Below are 16,525 nucleotides of genomic sequence, written 5' to 3'. Positions count from 1 at the left end.
ATTACCCTGGCTTAGGACTTCTTTATTGCATTTGGCACTTGGAGTGTAGTCTTCCTGCAGCATTTCCATGTGTTCGCCAAAAAGAAAAATTGTGTTTAGGGGAAGGTTAATAACGCTTTTCACCCCCTCCTCCCCCATCCTCAACACTGTGGAAGAGGACGGTTCATTAGCTGCACAGGCAGGAAGGATGGAAAGAAAGGCTCCTTTTTCGGGTTTTTATTTGTAAAGAGTGACTTGTCGCAGGTCTTGGCCACGGTGTGCATGTGAGTGTGCCTTTTGCGGGGTAGCCCAGCTCTCATGCTTTCTGAGCGGAGGGAGGCCTCTCTCTACAATCCAGGCCTGGCCTCGTCAGTGGACAGACATTCAACATGTAGGTTGCTTATGAAACAGAAATTAATGCTTCATTTCATGAAAATTTTGCTTTCTTGTTTTCTGTGAAGTTGAAGGTAATAATTCGGTATACAGTTTCCCTTTAAACCCATCGTAGTTTGGAGTTTATTTTATTTCAGTTTTGGAAGTTGGGGCCAGGTTATCCGGGGCCGCAGATGTGGCCTGGGGCAGGAAGACGACAGCTGAGGACGCCTGGCTCTGTCTTCCCCGGGCAGAGAAGGCAGAGGAAGGCAGGGGAGCTACGACTTGTTGCCCTCGGCACGCCCGGCTGGGTGCCCTCTCTCCCCGCACCTCCTCCTCTTTGTCTCTGCTGGAAGCGCGCCCTGAAGTGGAGAAACTTGACTTGTCATCTCCTGGCCAAAAGCTCTTACCCTGTTCCCAAGGTACTCAGCGCCTGGCAGAGTCCTACTCCCAAGAGCTGGGTACACCATTCCCACCCCTCATCTCAAAGCCGCCTTCTGCAGGGAAAGTGGGCCCTGATGAGGAGTAGGGGTGGAGCTGGGAAGGCCCTAGTGAACAGGAAGGCAGAGCTCACCCAGGTCGGGAATGGGGGTCGGGGGAGCACACCTCCCTCCTCCAGCTAGCTGCTCGCTCCTGACTTCCAAGCAGAAGCCAAATCTCCTCTTCCTTTTCTAGCCTCAGAAGTGCTGCGTCCCCGGCGCGCTTCTCCCTCGGAGAGGGTTTGCCTTGACCGCGTACACACATGCACACACACGCACTCACACACAAGTCCGGGGTTCAGGGACACACTCAAGTGCGGAAGGCAGGCACCCCTCATCCATCCACTCTTCCCTCAGGGCAGGCTAGCCTGGTTGGGTAGGGGAGTGAGAGAGGCTGGGGAGAGATGGTGAGACCGTCACACAACAAGTATGTCAGGCGTATTTTTCCGGAGTGGTGGAGTGCTAGTGAACCCCACCTCGGCTGGAAGCCGCTGCTCTGAGCACTTTCTAAAAAGGTCTGTGAGGGCTGCTTTTCTTTTCAGCTGGGCTGCCCAGTATGAACTATTCTTTCCCTCCGCACTCCTTTTGCCACGGCCCTCTTTCTAAAATTAGATTTTTCCCCTTCGCACTTTTCTGGCCTTCCGAGTTTACCAGGGAATTTCTCAAGGAAATTGGCTGTGTAGTGAGAACAAGTGTGAGGAAGAGGATAAAAAGGGATAAACAGAACAGAAAACAGGAGAGGGAGAACGGGAGGAGCAGTGTGCTTCTCCGATATCCTCAGTTCACACACAGATTGATATTATTTTCCTCCACCCGTAAATGAAAAAAGTATAATCCTTGTTAATTACCTTTGCTTACATGCCATATAAGAAACTTCAGCGATATTTCTACATAGGGAAGACACTGTATACAAAACTCTTTTAAAAGTGTGACATATTGCTGTAGTTCAGCACTAAAATGCTAAACACACTTGCCCTCCTTTGAAGTGCCCTGGCTAGGGCGGCTTATTTGAGTGCGATTCAGATATTGCTGTGGGTATAACTAATGGCCTCTACCTATTTAGCTCAAGTGGGAGGAGAGAAAGGCCTGAATTCCTTGTCCAATGGGTCCCTCTGGAGACTGAGTTTTGGCTCCTGGCCAGTTCTGTACAATGTCAACATTGAATATTTGAATTCCCAGACTCTCTTTAACAAGTTTCTAAATAAATAAACTCATTGTGTGTCTGTGTTTAAAATTATTTCACCTTTCATAAAAGCTGCAGCATCTTATTACATTGGCCTTGCAAGCTGATGTTTTAAAAAATAAACAAACAAACAGTGCAAGGCATTTTAATAGGCAAACCTTCACAATATGTATGCTTTGCAAAAAATCATTCTGTCATGTGTAGCTGGATTGGTGCTATTTAGAAGGATCTTGGGCTGTTCTGTATGATGTGTCTAGTGAATTATAATAAAAAACTAAGCTAAGTTAAGAAAGTCAGTGAAATATTAATCACATCTAAAGGGAGGCCTGACTATGTAGCTATAGTGTTTTTAGAAATATGATAATTTTGCCTACTGTGTCTTACAGGGGAGGGGACAGAGAACTTCACTGATGTGTCCTAACTGGATATCTGTAGACTCCTCTAGTCTACAGGTATTTATTTATAGGTATAGACTTCTTCTTAGATGGAGTTTTATTTTTGGGCATTTTTTTCTTTATCTATGTCTGTCTTTGTAAGTTGGAAGGGGTAGATACACAGATGTTATTCTCATATTTCGGTTTGGTTTTGAAAAGGACTACATGAATCCTGTTTTTTCTAATCTCTCAGCATTTGAATATCCATGGCATTTTTATGCAGATAGGAACATACTTGTTCTAAGTACACACAATTAAAAAAAAAAAAGGGCAAGTTCTAGTCCTCTTGAAAGTGTGGACTCCATATGGAGTTGTTAGGAGAGAAAGTGGAATTCACTCTAATTTATGTGTATAAAGTACAACATTATTAAAAAGAATGGGATTTGAAAGGGAACATAGCAAAACCCATAATGTTTAGCTGGTAATGTGGAGAACTCAAAGCCAAGAAAAAAATACCACCAACCCATGCAAAAACCTAAAATAGATTACAATGACCTCAGCCATTTTCATTTTCAAAAATAATAGCCATGATTAAAATGGGGGGAGTGTTTTACTTGGAACCATACTCTTCTGCATTATTATAAAAGCTGTTTTGTGGTTAAAGAACTGTTTCATTATAGAAAGAAAAAAAAGCAAGTGAATTTTTCATCAAATTCCTGACTCTTCAAAAGCTCTCATTCTTGAATTACTTATTTTGATTTTAATTATTATTCTTATTCATTAGCAAACTTGTTTTTGGCTTGTATATCAGCCAAATCCTTGACTACAAAGTTTTATAACAATTCTAAAGGAGAATTTTATTTAGAAAAGAGATTTTATTAATTCTCTTAGTAGACACCTGCTTAGGGGTCACTGTCTATGTCATAGGAAGAACCAAAGCTTTCTTAACCTGTTCAAGGACCAGACTAAAGGAATTATTTTTGTATATTAGAGTTGTTTAGATTATGGCATTTATAAAAGACCATAGACACAGCACTTAGGGGGCTTTGGCAATGGGCAGGCTAATGAAACAAATATCAGTGAGATCATTTTGTGAGCATGGACAAGCCATAATCTTTGCTCTCATGGATATTACAAATGCGCTCGTCAGTTTTTGAATCTGGGCGTGGTCCCTGATTGAATAGCTGGGTCATCTTTAAGATATTGAAAGCTTCTGAGCCCCAGTATCTTTTCTAATAAAGTAGAAGTAATAATACTAGCTTTCTTGAGCTGCTCTAAGGTTTAAATGGGGGTAGCTGTATGAAAAGTATCTAAGTCACAGGTGATCCCTCAATAAATCTTAGTCACTTCCCTGCTGATATATCAGTTAAATATTCTAAAGAGGAATTTTTAAAACATTTTTATTCTCTCCGTTGTTTTTACCCATTTAGTTTTAGAGCTATTTGCATGTATAAATTATTTTGTGTGTCTTCTCAATAAATCATGCCCTCAGGATAAACAAAAGTCATATCGGAAATTTAGGCATATTAAAAACTGTCTATACCAAGCCAAAATAGACTAAATTTATTCTGAAAACTTGAGAATCTTCGCCCTTTTTTTGGGAGGAGGGGAAACTATATAAAGTGATTGAAATTTCAACTTTGGCATTGTATGCAAACAGCTTAAAGTTAGTTGTGCATACTCTCTAGTTGTCATTAGGCTATGAATCCTTGTGTATGTAAATTTTTATGAAATAAGTTTTGTAAGTCACTTTACTACCCTTGTTGAATTGTTCTCAAAATGAGGGGACTGAACTAGAATAAAACTTGTAAACTCAAATGGTTATAGGAATTGGCAGGTACAATAAATGATTAGGAGAGGTGAGTATAAACACTAAATTCTCTCTGATTTTTGTGTGAACTTTTGATACCCAGTCTTCATATTCCAGAAGAGAAAGTGGTGGGGACTGTGGCAAATTGAGAGTTCAAGCCTTCCCTAAAAGTGGCAGCTGCTTCTCGGTCCAGTTCCCTGCTACCATTGGGCAAAAGGGCCCAGTGCTGCTAGGTCCTCCACTTTGTAAGAGAAGTCGCATATCTGGATTGTCCTGTGACTTTTCTCTACTTTAAAATTTGACTCAATTTAAAAGACAACAGCAACAACAAACAACATTCTGCAGGCCCAGCCAAACACCTCTGTCATGTACAGTTCAGGGACCCTGGGTTTGCGATGTCTAGGTGAGATGAGTTTGAAAGGTCCTTCAAAGTTTCAATATTTTACGATATCCACAAGCCTTCCTGAGTATCACCTTGTATTTTTAAGATCTGTATCCTCTCCTCAACCCCAAAGTTAGTGCGTGTGTCTGTGAGTGTGTGTGTTTTGATAGGTGGAAGTACTTATTACAGAATCTGATATCTGGCCATTTATCTGGAAAAAAGTCTTTCACAGCCATGTTGTGTCTTTCTTTCCCTCCATGCCGCTTCATCATTAATTGATTTAAGAAAATAAACTGAAAACTCACTCCCCTCATGTAGCCACTGGCCACCATTCTTTCCGATTTTTTACTCAACCCAATTCTTTGATTTGTGGGCTGGGGGTTGGGCAGTAAATCATTAGGAGACAGTTTTCTGTGGTTTTCCACAGTGGGAGAAGAAGTCATTTGGCTACTGTGGGTATAACAGAGGAAGAGTTTGTCCCTGCCCCCTAGGAGGGTCCAGATGTCATGTCCTGTACATCTGTAACTAAAGCACCCAACTGATTTTTAAGACATAAACCTAAGATGGAGAAATTGGTTTTTAAGGGATGAATGTGTTATTTGACAAGGGTGACTCTCCTTGCAAGAAGGTTATATATGTTCAGGGAACATTTGAAAATAAACATGTGTTGTTCTGTTTACTATTACGAGCTGTATTTCTAGCAGAATTAGTAGGTGAATAACAGGTAAAATTAAGTACTAAAGACTAAAAGGGAAAGGTGTGGTGATGGAATACCAATTCAATGAACACTGCCAATAAAGTCTGAAGTAAGAACTTTATAAATATCTAAGTCAGTACTATATAATGCTCACTTTGGCAGCACATATACTAAATCGGTATTATAGTCAAGAAAATGATCAGCAATTACTTGTTACTTTTGGAGAAATCATCAGATAATACAGTGCTTGTAGAGGAGGACTTAGAATGGTGATGAGCCATGCTTATAAACATTATCAGTGGGTTTTCAGGTACCTAGCTCCCAATTTTTACACCTGAGGCTAAAGCCCAAATTCCTTAGCCTGGCCTTTGGGGGCCTCCCACTCTTGAGTCAAAAAATATGGTGATTCTGAGCCCACATTCTGAGTTAGATTTGCCTAGATTCGAATCTTGGTTCCATTTACTAGCTGGGTGAAATGAAGGCAAGCCACTTAATCTCTGTGTGCCTCTGTTTCCTTGCTTATAGACTAAAGATACCTCACCGAGGATCTGATGAACTAATGCATTTAAAGCGCCTTAACTCAATGCATGTTCGCTATTATTTTATTAACATTTCAGGCTTATTTTTCTCCCTACTCAAGGCTGGTTCATTTAGTCTAACTTGTTTACTCCGTCTGCTCTTCTCACTCTCTTGCCAGCCTAGGCTTGTGTTTCCATCTCCCAACTTTTGGCCACAGTGTTGCCATAGTCTGTAAATATACCCTTACATTACTTTTACCATCAAAAATCAAACTCCTTTAATATTTAGTTTAAACCTTACTTCATCATGAAGTTCATTCTTATCAATCCTGGAGACATCATTTCTCTGTCTTTTCATTTCAATAGTATGGAATTATTTTTACCTACTATTATTTTGATATTTAGTTATGTATCTTTGATATATATCTTAATTTTATAGCTAACCGTAAAACTCCTGGAGAGCCCATTTTTGTTTTGTATAGTGCCTGGTACTATGCTTTGCATATGGCAGATATCAGTACAATTAGGTGATGGTGGTTACTGATGGGTTTAGGTGGATTATGTGAACCCTTCAATTTCTTTCTTTGCCTTTAAAACCTGCACAGTCAGGTAATGTCAGCACTAGAACTCTGGAATATCTGACACTTTAATTGCACACTAAATCCACAATTGGCCTATTTTGACAGTGATAAACCACCTGGAAAGCATATTTGGAAAGTAGAGTATTATTCCTGATTTTCACCAATAATGCTCCTCATTTTGCCAGTGCAGGTATAACCCATGCCTCTTTGCTTAAATTACAAATTGTTATTGATTTACATTTGACCTTAAAGTTTATGGAAACTGTAAGGGACCTGACTCTGGAGACTGTCAGTGGAGTCAAGGTAGGGCTGGTGAAGTGGTCGACTCATGTAATTCCCAGAAATTTGGGAGTAGTCAGCTTCACAAAAGTCATCAGAAGCCAAGTTTTTACATAAATTCTAACCCCAATTTATGCTATATTGACATAGCATAGTGAGAAGAATTTTGCTGTATGTCATAACATCCATTTAATTAAAGACTCTTTTAAACAGTTTAAGGCTGACAGATAATGATGTTGCATTGAATCTTGTTTTACTGATTAAATTAATCCCACTCACCTAATGGGGTCATCTCAATTCAAATGCAGCCATGACTTCTTCCTCCTGCACACTGCACTCCTCCTACCCATGCCCGCATTTCACAAATCTCTCATTTCTATGGAAAAAACAGGGCTATTTGTGCCTTGGACAAAGGTCCTCAAGCCCTGAGTGATTACAGGCTTTCAGTGCCATTAGGAGTTTTCTGTCCCCAAGACCAGCCTGGTGTGACTTCTTATTCTGCTCTTAGAACTGCTCTTAAGGCATTGGGAGCTACTTTAAATGAGGGCAGAGACTAAGAACCATGGCTTTTATATTTTGGTGTTCGTTGTAGACTTTATCTTTGGCAGGAACTATAGAATTAGATAGTATTAAAGTGTTTCATGATGAAATGATAATAAAAATGAATGGAGCGATAAGACAACTGTCTTGGTTTCTGCTAGGGTCATGGTTTGTGACCTTCTTTTTGGGTCTTGGATGCCTGCAAGGATCTGATGAAAGGTAGGGAGCCCCTCTCCAGAAAATGCAAATATGTATAAAAATTTTCATACAATTTCGGTGGTTCCTGGGCTGAATTCAAGTTATAGGTATTGTAGAGGTTCATTCATATGTTCAAACTTGATTTATTCTAGTATGTTATTTATATAATGCCTTGAAGTCTTTATCAATCTTTTTTTCATTATTTTGGAAACGTGATTTTTTTCTGATTACAAAATTCATACACACTTGTTCTAACAATTTAAAAACTGCAAGAATTATCACATAGAAAATGAAAGTTCTTTGTAGTCCTTTCTCTTTCGTCACACTCTGCCTGCAGATGACGACTATTCATTATTTAAAGTTCTGCAAAGTTTCTCCCATGCATCTATTGGTAAATACATGTATACAGCTTTGTAACTTTTTAAAGTACTTGCTTTTTTCTTTTTAAAAAATTAGTAATATACCTCAGACCTCCCCCCCTGCACTCCCCCCCCCCCGCACCCCCCTGCATCCCCTCCCCCCACTCCACCATCAGTACAGAACAATCTAACCCATTCTTTGATAGGCAGCAGATCTTCCATTGTTTGGATGTAACACATTTTATTGAACCAGTCCCCCATGGATGACATTTGGGTAGTTTTCAGTTTTCAGAACAGAGAGAGAAGTTCCCGGAACCAGGACTCTAAGGGAAAATGAAAGTGAAGTGTACAATTAAAGGAAGCTCACAGTTCAGGGTGAAGTGTGCTGGCCTCTGAGCACCGGGCACAGCAGGGCTTTGGGAAGGTCGTAGAGGGTTGCCTCACTCTGTCAGGACAGATCAGATTTCCAAGCATCTTTACCCCCTGGAGGACCAAGGGTCGAAGTCCAGAGCTAAGGTATATCTTTGTAAGGTCTGCTGTGATATATCTGTGATATTCAAGCTTACTGGATTGTTCTGGGCCTCATATTTATGACCCCTTTCTATTTTCTCCTACTGTAGAACAGGCTGCAGGTGAAATCAATTCATATAGCCCTAACTGGATAAGGATAAGTAAGTTGTTGGGGTTTCACTTCTCAATTTTTGTTTTTTTGTTTTTTTTTTTTCCTAAATGTGATTTCTTTGTTTGCCTGGTACATTATTATCAAACTATCCTAGCCCCCATATACACCTTAAGCTATTTGATGTGACAAGATAAATGCAGAAGGTTATCTAAAGCCAATCAAAAATGTTTCGATGTTCTTTTAAAAAATTACCCACAATAATTTCTAACCTATGAATTGGAAAGACCATTTTTAAAAGAAAATGTTTTTCACTGGGTAACCAGACTAAGGGAAAATTTTTATAATGGAAACTATCTGTACTTTTAACTATAACATCAAGGATATGACAGTATAATGTTACATGCTAAAGCCCATCAGATGCAAAATTCCAGTTTTTGATTATAAGTTATAAACCAGGATAGAGAGACTTCTGAAAAGTGGTTTCCTTTGGCAATGATGTTGTTGATTAAATATAAAAAATTAGTTCAGCTTATTCCTTTACACAAAAGTTTACAAAAATGGAACGACTGGGTTTTGATTCTAGTGGGAACAACATTGCTTATTAAAGCTCATTGGATTATATTAGATTAAGAACACACTAGACATTTTAGATTGCATTTGAAAAGGCACCATTCAAGGAGTTAAAAATTTAGTCATATAAATCTTTTAAAGAATTAATTTACTTTGTGATTTTGATTCCTTAGAGTACAGTATTTTTTCCAAATTTATGTATATTTTTTTTGTGGATGCATAAAGGTTGTTCCATGGGGCATTACTCTTGTTAACATTTTCAAAGTATATTTTCAATGAGATCAATCAAATTGAGTCAATAAACAGTTATTGAGTGCCTAGTATATATAAGGAATGATGAATGAAACCCCAGAAGCACTCACTTTCCTGAAAATATTGAGCATCAGCATTTGACAGACATACATATACTCCTGACAATGGTTTATTAATTGAGACAAAGTTTGCCATGTGCCCGTTGCTGGCTATCAATGCCTACAAAATGGTTTTATGAGCTTGGAATACTGAATCCTATGCCTGACTCTTCTTCAAATACGTTGTCAGCATTGTGAAGCTACACACTCAACAAACCGCAGTGCCATTCCAAGTGTTTGGGGTCTCCCATCTGAAAATAATACCATATAGTTCATTTCTCTTAATACCTGTCAGATGTGCGGGTCATTGCCTGCCTCACTAAATTACTTGTGCGTTAATGTTGATATGGTTTTCATTCAAGATACTTGAGAATAAAACCAGGTCCTTTATAAATAGTTACTTGGTGAGTATCACCCATTCATTCATTCAACAGCTCTTTATCAAGCGACTACAATTCTAGATGAAGGTTAGGCAGCGACACACACAGACAAAGCCCTTGCTTACATGGAGTTCCCATTCTCGGGGAAATAAATGCATATGTTCATATGCTTTCAGATGTTGACTGGTAGTATGTAGAAGATAAAGCAGGATAACTTGCAAGAGAGCATCCAGGGGCCTTATTTTAGAAGGATGGTCAGAGAAGACCTCTCTACGAAGGTGCCATTTGAAACAGAGCTAAATGAGGAGAATATTTATTAAATGTTTGAAGTGTGGCACAATGAAACTTAGGGAATGGCAGGCATATTCAACTTGCTTCATTCTCTTACCTAGGGCAGAAGCAGAAAAAGTGTACAAGTATTATATTTTATTTCATTTGTCGAATGCATTTATATATACCACATGTACATTTAGCTAGCTGTCTCCACAACATAGGAGCCAGAACAAAGGTGTGTGTGTACCTTCCTTTAAAGATGGAGAGAGTTTTGTGTTTCATCTGTAAATACTAAGTTAGTGTCAGGATCACATCAGAGGAGCCTATTAGGTTTCTGGACTCATAATTCAGTCCAGTTATCCAATATTTATTGAATATATACTCAACAGTCCAAGCCAATCACTGTGTTGGGCACTGATTATACAAAGAGAAATAAAATGTTTCCTGCTTTTGAGGAACTTATAGGCTAGTGGGAGAGAGAGATGTGTGAACAGAGAGTTTCAGTACAGTGGGGTAAGTACAAGAGCGAGGGTGACAGGTCTATTCAAGATGAATCACTATGATCTGGATGGTAGTATGTGACCAATGGCATACCTTCACTGTACATCTATTCTTGCAAAAAAATTCTTTGACCCATATCCCTCTAAGCTGAGAAAAAATATGTTTCAAATTTGAGGGTTAAAAGTTTGCATGCGTTTAATGAATTTTAAGGCATGTTTCTAAGTAATCATCTTCTGAGCCTTCAAATGCTTAGTATGAAGGACATTTGTATATTAGATGGGCAATTGAACATTTCCCAAAAGGTCCACTCATCAGAGAAATGATAATTGCAATGGCCTTGTAAGATGCAGGATGTACTTGAGGTGTATACCCCATAACCTTGGGCCTGCAGATGTCAAGTTACTGTTCCCATGCTCATCAGTTTCAGTGTATTTTATCCCTTGTGTAGTTGGAGCAACCTAAACTTTCCTGTCACAGTTCAAGGAGAAGCTCTCTTTTTGAAGATCTCAAAGTGTTTTCTTCAACTCCTTGCCACTTATAAGTCTGTCTTAGAACAAAGATCTGATCAAAATGCCCAAACTGAAGTCTGTGTGCTTTCGAAAGGTGCATCTTGCTTTGAGGCTCAGTTTTTATCCAGTAGAAGATGGTGCTGCCCAAAGGCTGACATGAGTTTGTATCTCAGGCCAGCATGTGATTTTGTTGTTCGTAAAAGAGAAATAAGAATAAAAAGCATTACCCTCTCTTCCAGTTCTCTTTGCCAACCATCTCGCTGTGTTGTGTGTATGTGTCTAAGCCAATGTTCCAGACACTAGGCTTGGCACAGAAATCAGTGCATTCAACATTATCATTGCTGGGCACAGTTTGAAATCCTGAGCAAACTCCCCATTTGCCTAAATGCATAAAGTGCTTGTGATTTAAGCATCCCGTTGATAATGTCGCAATATTAAAACACCAGCATAGATGTCATTTGACCCAGGAAGCAACATCGTATCTTTGTTTCTTTGACCTAAAAATACTGGGTAGATGGATCTGAAGAGGATGGGAAATGTCAAGGTAAAAAATATGCATCTAGGGCTTTCAAAGGGCCTCGTGATCTGTATATCAGATCTCTCTTTCTGCCCTTGAGTGATGGTAATCTCAGTCACCAAGGTTTTACCCTCAAGAAAAGAAAATACTCTGATACCTAATACAATGAGCTGCACCTTAGGAAACCTTCCAAGTGAACCTGTGGTTTTGGCCAGGACTTGTAGATGGCTTCCAGGGTGTGTGAAATGAGACCATTTGCTTCTTTATAACATTCACCGTGTGATTTGCCTGATCACATCATAACATCTTAATATGCAGACTTGACAATTAGTAATCACTATCCTAAGAGGAAAATGCTCTCTGCAGTGATTTCAGTCCTGTCTACCTTGAAGATAGGCTCTTATTTTATTCCTAGGTATGATAATCTCAAAAGTTCAGTATATTTTGGGCACCATGAACATGTTTTCTGGTGGATGATGCTGCCAGGTGAGTCAGGACATCGTTTGAGTCCCAACTTTGCTACTTATTCACCTGGTGGCCTTGAGCAGGGCACTAACCCTCTGAGCTCAACATCCTCAAGTATAAGATAGGAACGATAACTACCTTCCTCCAGACTAGTATTTTTAAAATAAGAAGACATATGTGTAAACTTTATAAGCTATAAAGAGCTGTGTAAATTTAAAGTGCTATGAAAAGCTCTAGAAATTATATAATATTAAAATGCTAGGGAGGGATTAAGAGTGTAGACTCTGAAGCCACATTATTTGGTCTGAAGTCTTGATTTTATTGCTACCTAGTTGTGTGGTCATGTATAAGCTCCTTAGCCTGTGTCTCATCTACAAAACAGATGATTTATAACAACAAGTAATAGTACTAATCAGGATTATTTAGTGTTTATACACTATTGAGGTTAGTTCTCATGCCTCTGTGAGGTGGAGGATGTTATTATCCTGGTTTAGAGATGAGGGCACTGGTGACATATTAGTTATTTGTCAGTTCCAGGTGCAGAGCTGGGATCCAGCATGGATCTGCTTTACACCAAAGCCCAAAAACTTAATCTGAACACTCCGCTCCCTTTTTTTTTCATCCAGCAATAAAAGTGGAACATTATATTGCTTGAGTATTCCAGAGCTCATAAAAGGTAATATGATTTTGGATAGAGAATACCTAAATTTAAAGAAATGATTTCATACAACTCAGTAAAGGATTTTGCTGCAGTTTATATGAGTAATCTTTTCTTTATGACAAGGGCTGATCATCTCTTTGTCTTTCATTTTCTTCCCAGAGTTTATCTGCAGTATGATTTTCCATCATTTGATGTTTTTAGTTTTGTTTAGGGAACTCTACAAATCTTTGTTGAATGAATGGCTTAGGAGAGACTTTTTTACTTCATTGCCTGAAATCACAAGCTAATTATACCTTAAAATTTACCAGTGGATGGTGCTGGGTTCAGATTCCAATTTTCTAAGCAATGCCCTATGGCTGTAAACTTGCCCAAGGCTCTCAGTGTGTTCTTAAGGCAAGGAAAGCAAGCTAAAATTTCTGAATCTTTCTAATGTGCATAACATCTGAAACCAAGTCCTGTTTACTCATCCGCAACTTCGTTTTAATATCCAAATCACTTGGGCCTTGCAACAGCGTATCTGACTAGCTGCATAGTTGAATAATCTGTGGGATTTAAATAAGGGGAGGGCTAATGAATTCTCAGATCTAGTCCTTTTCTGTTTGTTTGTTTTTGTTTTTTTTTTTTTGTTTTTTGAAAGAGGGCAGTAGAGAAGAGACGATACAGTGACTTAAATATGGCTGCATAAAATCACTTAGAGAACTTAAATATACGGATGCTTGGAACCCATCACAAACCAATTAAATCATAACCTCTGAGGGGTGGGGCTCATGCAGTGGAAAGCAGTGAGTCCTGGATATAAAAAACTGGGAAGAAGAAGGTTATTTTGATTAAAGAATTAGGGAGATAGCAGAGATAGCATGGTGACCCACATGCTACCCTTCTGGTGTTTCCAGGGTTAAATATCTTTTAATGTATGGCTTCTTTTTAGTTTTTACAGGCATAGGTTGGACATTGGGAATATTCTCTCAGCACTTCACTCCATGAACTTGCTTTCTGCCTATGATTTCTGGCCTTTGTAGTAGCAATAGGCGAGAGATTACTAGTGTGAAAGGTCAATATTGGGGAGACTTCATCACAGACAATGGATGATCTTTTGAGAGTCCAGGAACTCTGATATCTTTCGACCAATTTAACCTGGTGGTCATTTCTAAAGAGACAATAATGTTTTTCAGGTTAAAGAACAACAAAAAACACCCAAACAAAAACAGAATCAGCAGCTGCTTTGGGAGACAGCACTTCAGTATTGCTAGTTGCTTTTGCCTTTTAGTTTTTTAGGATCCCAGATACAAATCCTTCTGTCAAAGGGAGCACTGGGAATTCTAGAGAAGGCATTCAGGGAAAACAGAAAATGATTTGTTAAAAATTAGTAGTCTCTACCCAGAAATGTTAAAAAGCAGAAGAGTACAATTTCAGGTTGTGCTCGTGCTTATTTTAGGAAGTTTGGATGTTGAATGCCAGTGACCCTTATGCTTGGCTGGTTTTAATGCTATCAGTCACTCACTTCCATTTACAGGAAGATTCATTAAATAAACGCATTTGGTGTTGAACGTTTAGTTGCACCTGAGTGCACTTGCTCAATGTGCCTGATGGTTCTCGAGGTTTCGTTGAGCTCAGTGGGATGGACACCAAAATACACCATGTTCAGGAACACACGGTTGTGTGCATTTGTGGTGAAGGCTTTACTAAAAGACAGGAAGGAATTAAGTCAGTAAAAAGGTGTGAGTGCGTATTTGTAAAATGTGTGCTTGTGTGTATCTTTGGACACTTGAGGGGCCCTCTGTCACTTTTAGCTTAAGTTGTATGTTTCGGAATTATTAATTGTGTTGCACTAATCCTTTGAAGAATTTCGTTTGGATTCTGTGGCTTATTTCAATGATGATTATTCTAATTACCTCTTTATTTTTTTCTTTCGAAACGATCACTTGCATTTTATAATTTTTAGAATTTCCTCAACCAGGTGCGAAGGGATAAGGTGGTTCAGTCATTGAAAGGAGAGATTAAAGCCATGTTTTTATAAGAGCTTTTAGATGTTTATTTTGATTATAATGCCGGTGTAAGATGAATATAAAAAATAAAATGCCAGAACTGAGAGTATAATTTTCTAGCCTCAGGAGTGGGACTATAGAATCACAAGTATTTGAGATAATCTGTGTATTTTAAGAGCATTATAAGCTGTAGTGCAAGAGGAGGTTTGCAGCAAGCTATGTGGTCAACTAGAGAAAATAGAATGGTTTATTCTGCAGCTGAGGCTTGAAATAAGGAAACGGAGGGTAATTTTTCCAGGCCGGCCATATGAGGGAGGTGGAACTGGGAAGAGATTTCTTAGCTAGCAGACTGCACATATCTGTTGCAATTAGAGGAAGTTTTGTGACTTATTTTATGGGAGTGGAGTGTCTCTCGTAGAGGGGTATCTTTTTTACTGTGCAGAAATGATTAATTTCATTCTTACTGATAAATATCCTTTCTGCTATAGTGCTCTCTTCATGTCTTTGAGATAAAATAGGAAGCTATGTTCTAAAAGATAGGCCTGATACTCTAAGCTCATTGGAGGTGAGGCCCGAGGCCCGGCCAGCGCTGTCCTGGTGCCCTCAGTTAATGTTTATGAAGCTTCCGTTTCGTGAATGATTTTGTATGAAGGTTCTTTTAGTAATTTTATATGTGACCTATTTCTCCCGTATGCAGCTTCTGTTTTGAGAGTAAGCAGAAGGAAATGGTAGTAATAACAAAATTGGTTTTTGCTCATTCACACTTTTCTGCCATTTGGATTATGGGAGTAGTGAGGTGGGAGACAGGATGGCAGAGGCAAGGCTGTGGAAGAAAAACATAGGCGTGTGGGAGAGAGAGGATGTGCAAGGTGGAGCAACCCAGGTGTGCTTAGAAGAGGGTTTGTTTAGAAAACACAGTGCTAAGAGTTCAATATTTAAACGCTCATATTTGGGGATTCACACATCTCTATTAGCAGTTCTGTGAAGAGGAAGTTTAGCAAAATTAGATTGATGACTGATGTAATTTAATTAGACTCTGGCTTCATAAATATGCAATGTTATTTGAATGAGAGGTTAAATCATTAGATTTCCTGAGAAAAATGGCAATTCAGTTTGCTTTGGAGTTGGTGGCAGACATTTCCACTCTGGTATATAGGTGTATAAAATAATTTGGTAATTTAAAAATGAAAAGAAAGGCTAAATTTGATTGGCTAATTACAGTAGTGATTTGTAGCCATTTCTTACTCTCCTTTGCAGCTCTACCTCTCTTTTCCAGCTTCACGATTGCAGATATTTCTTTCTGGAACCATGCTTTCTGTAATAGCTTTGAAAGATGCTATTAGGTTTATGGCCCCCTGATAATTTTACACCACCCTAAATCCTTTGCATGGTGGCTTTACTAACATATCCAGGACAAACTATTAAGACCTGATAATGATATGAAAATCAGTCAGTTGACCAAAGAGGCTTACTGATTCTTTTTTTTTTTTTTTTTTTTTTGATAGGTCAGCAGAATGAGAGTACTTTTTTTTTTTTTAACCTTTGTTTTGAATAAGATTCCGGCCAGGGACAATACCTGAGACTGTGAATCGATAGGCACACTCTCCAAGGTAATTTGGCTTGGAATTTGTTGGAGCTCTCTCTCTAACCACGGTGACTCTCTTTTGTCTTTTCTCTCAACTGCTCTTTACTTCTGGCCAAGATTCTTTCCTTTTCACTCCTTTTTGTTGTTGTTGTTAGTTGGCTTAAGAATATACTTTAGAGTTGATGAATTTGCAGTTTTCTTCACATTTCATCAGTTATCCGACTATTTTAAAATCCCATTTACAAATATTTTCCTTCTCCCTTGTCTTCCCTTTATGTTTGAAATGGATAAAGCAGAAGTTTTATTTTTCATGCCTACCTTCTCAGTCACCATCTGCACCATCCTTGTATTCTCTT

At 38.8% G+C, this 16,525-nt stretch overlaps 1 protein-coding gene across 7 annotated transcripts in view; it reads left to right on the top strand.

Annotated features, from left to right (window-relative positions):
* Window positions 1-16,525, top strand: part of MECOM (MDS1 and EVI1 complex locus) — a 523,206-nt gene that overhangs the window by 4,090 nt on the left and 502,591 nt on the right. Inside the window, exon 1 of one of the 7 annotated variants that reach the window (XM_016148131.2) lies at window positions 7,922-8,267. The exons of the other annotated variants lie outside the window; for them this stretch is intronic. The gene's annotated coding sequence lies outside the window, so the exon portion shown is untranslated. Of the gene's footprint in view, window positions 1-7,921; window positions 8,268-16,525 lie in introns of those variants that run through there. 7 annotated transcript variants of the gene reach the window in all.

The sequence above is a fragment of the Rousettus aegyptiacus genome, unplaced genomic scaffold (assembly GCF_014176215.1).
Source record: "Rousettus aegyptiacus isolate mRouAeg1 unplaced genomic scaffold, mRouAeg1.p scaffold_m13_p_4, whole genome shotgun sequence".
NCBI lineage: Eukaryota > Metazoa > Chordata > Mammalia > Chiroptera > Pteropodidae > Rousettus > Rousettus aegyptiacus.
Note: the sequence above shows the minus strand (reverse complement) of the source record. Positions and strands in the feature narration are given on the sequence as shown.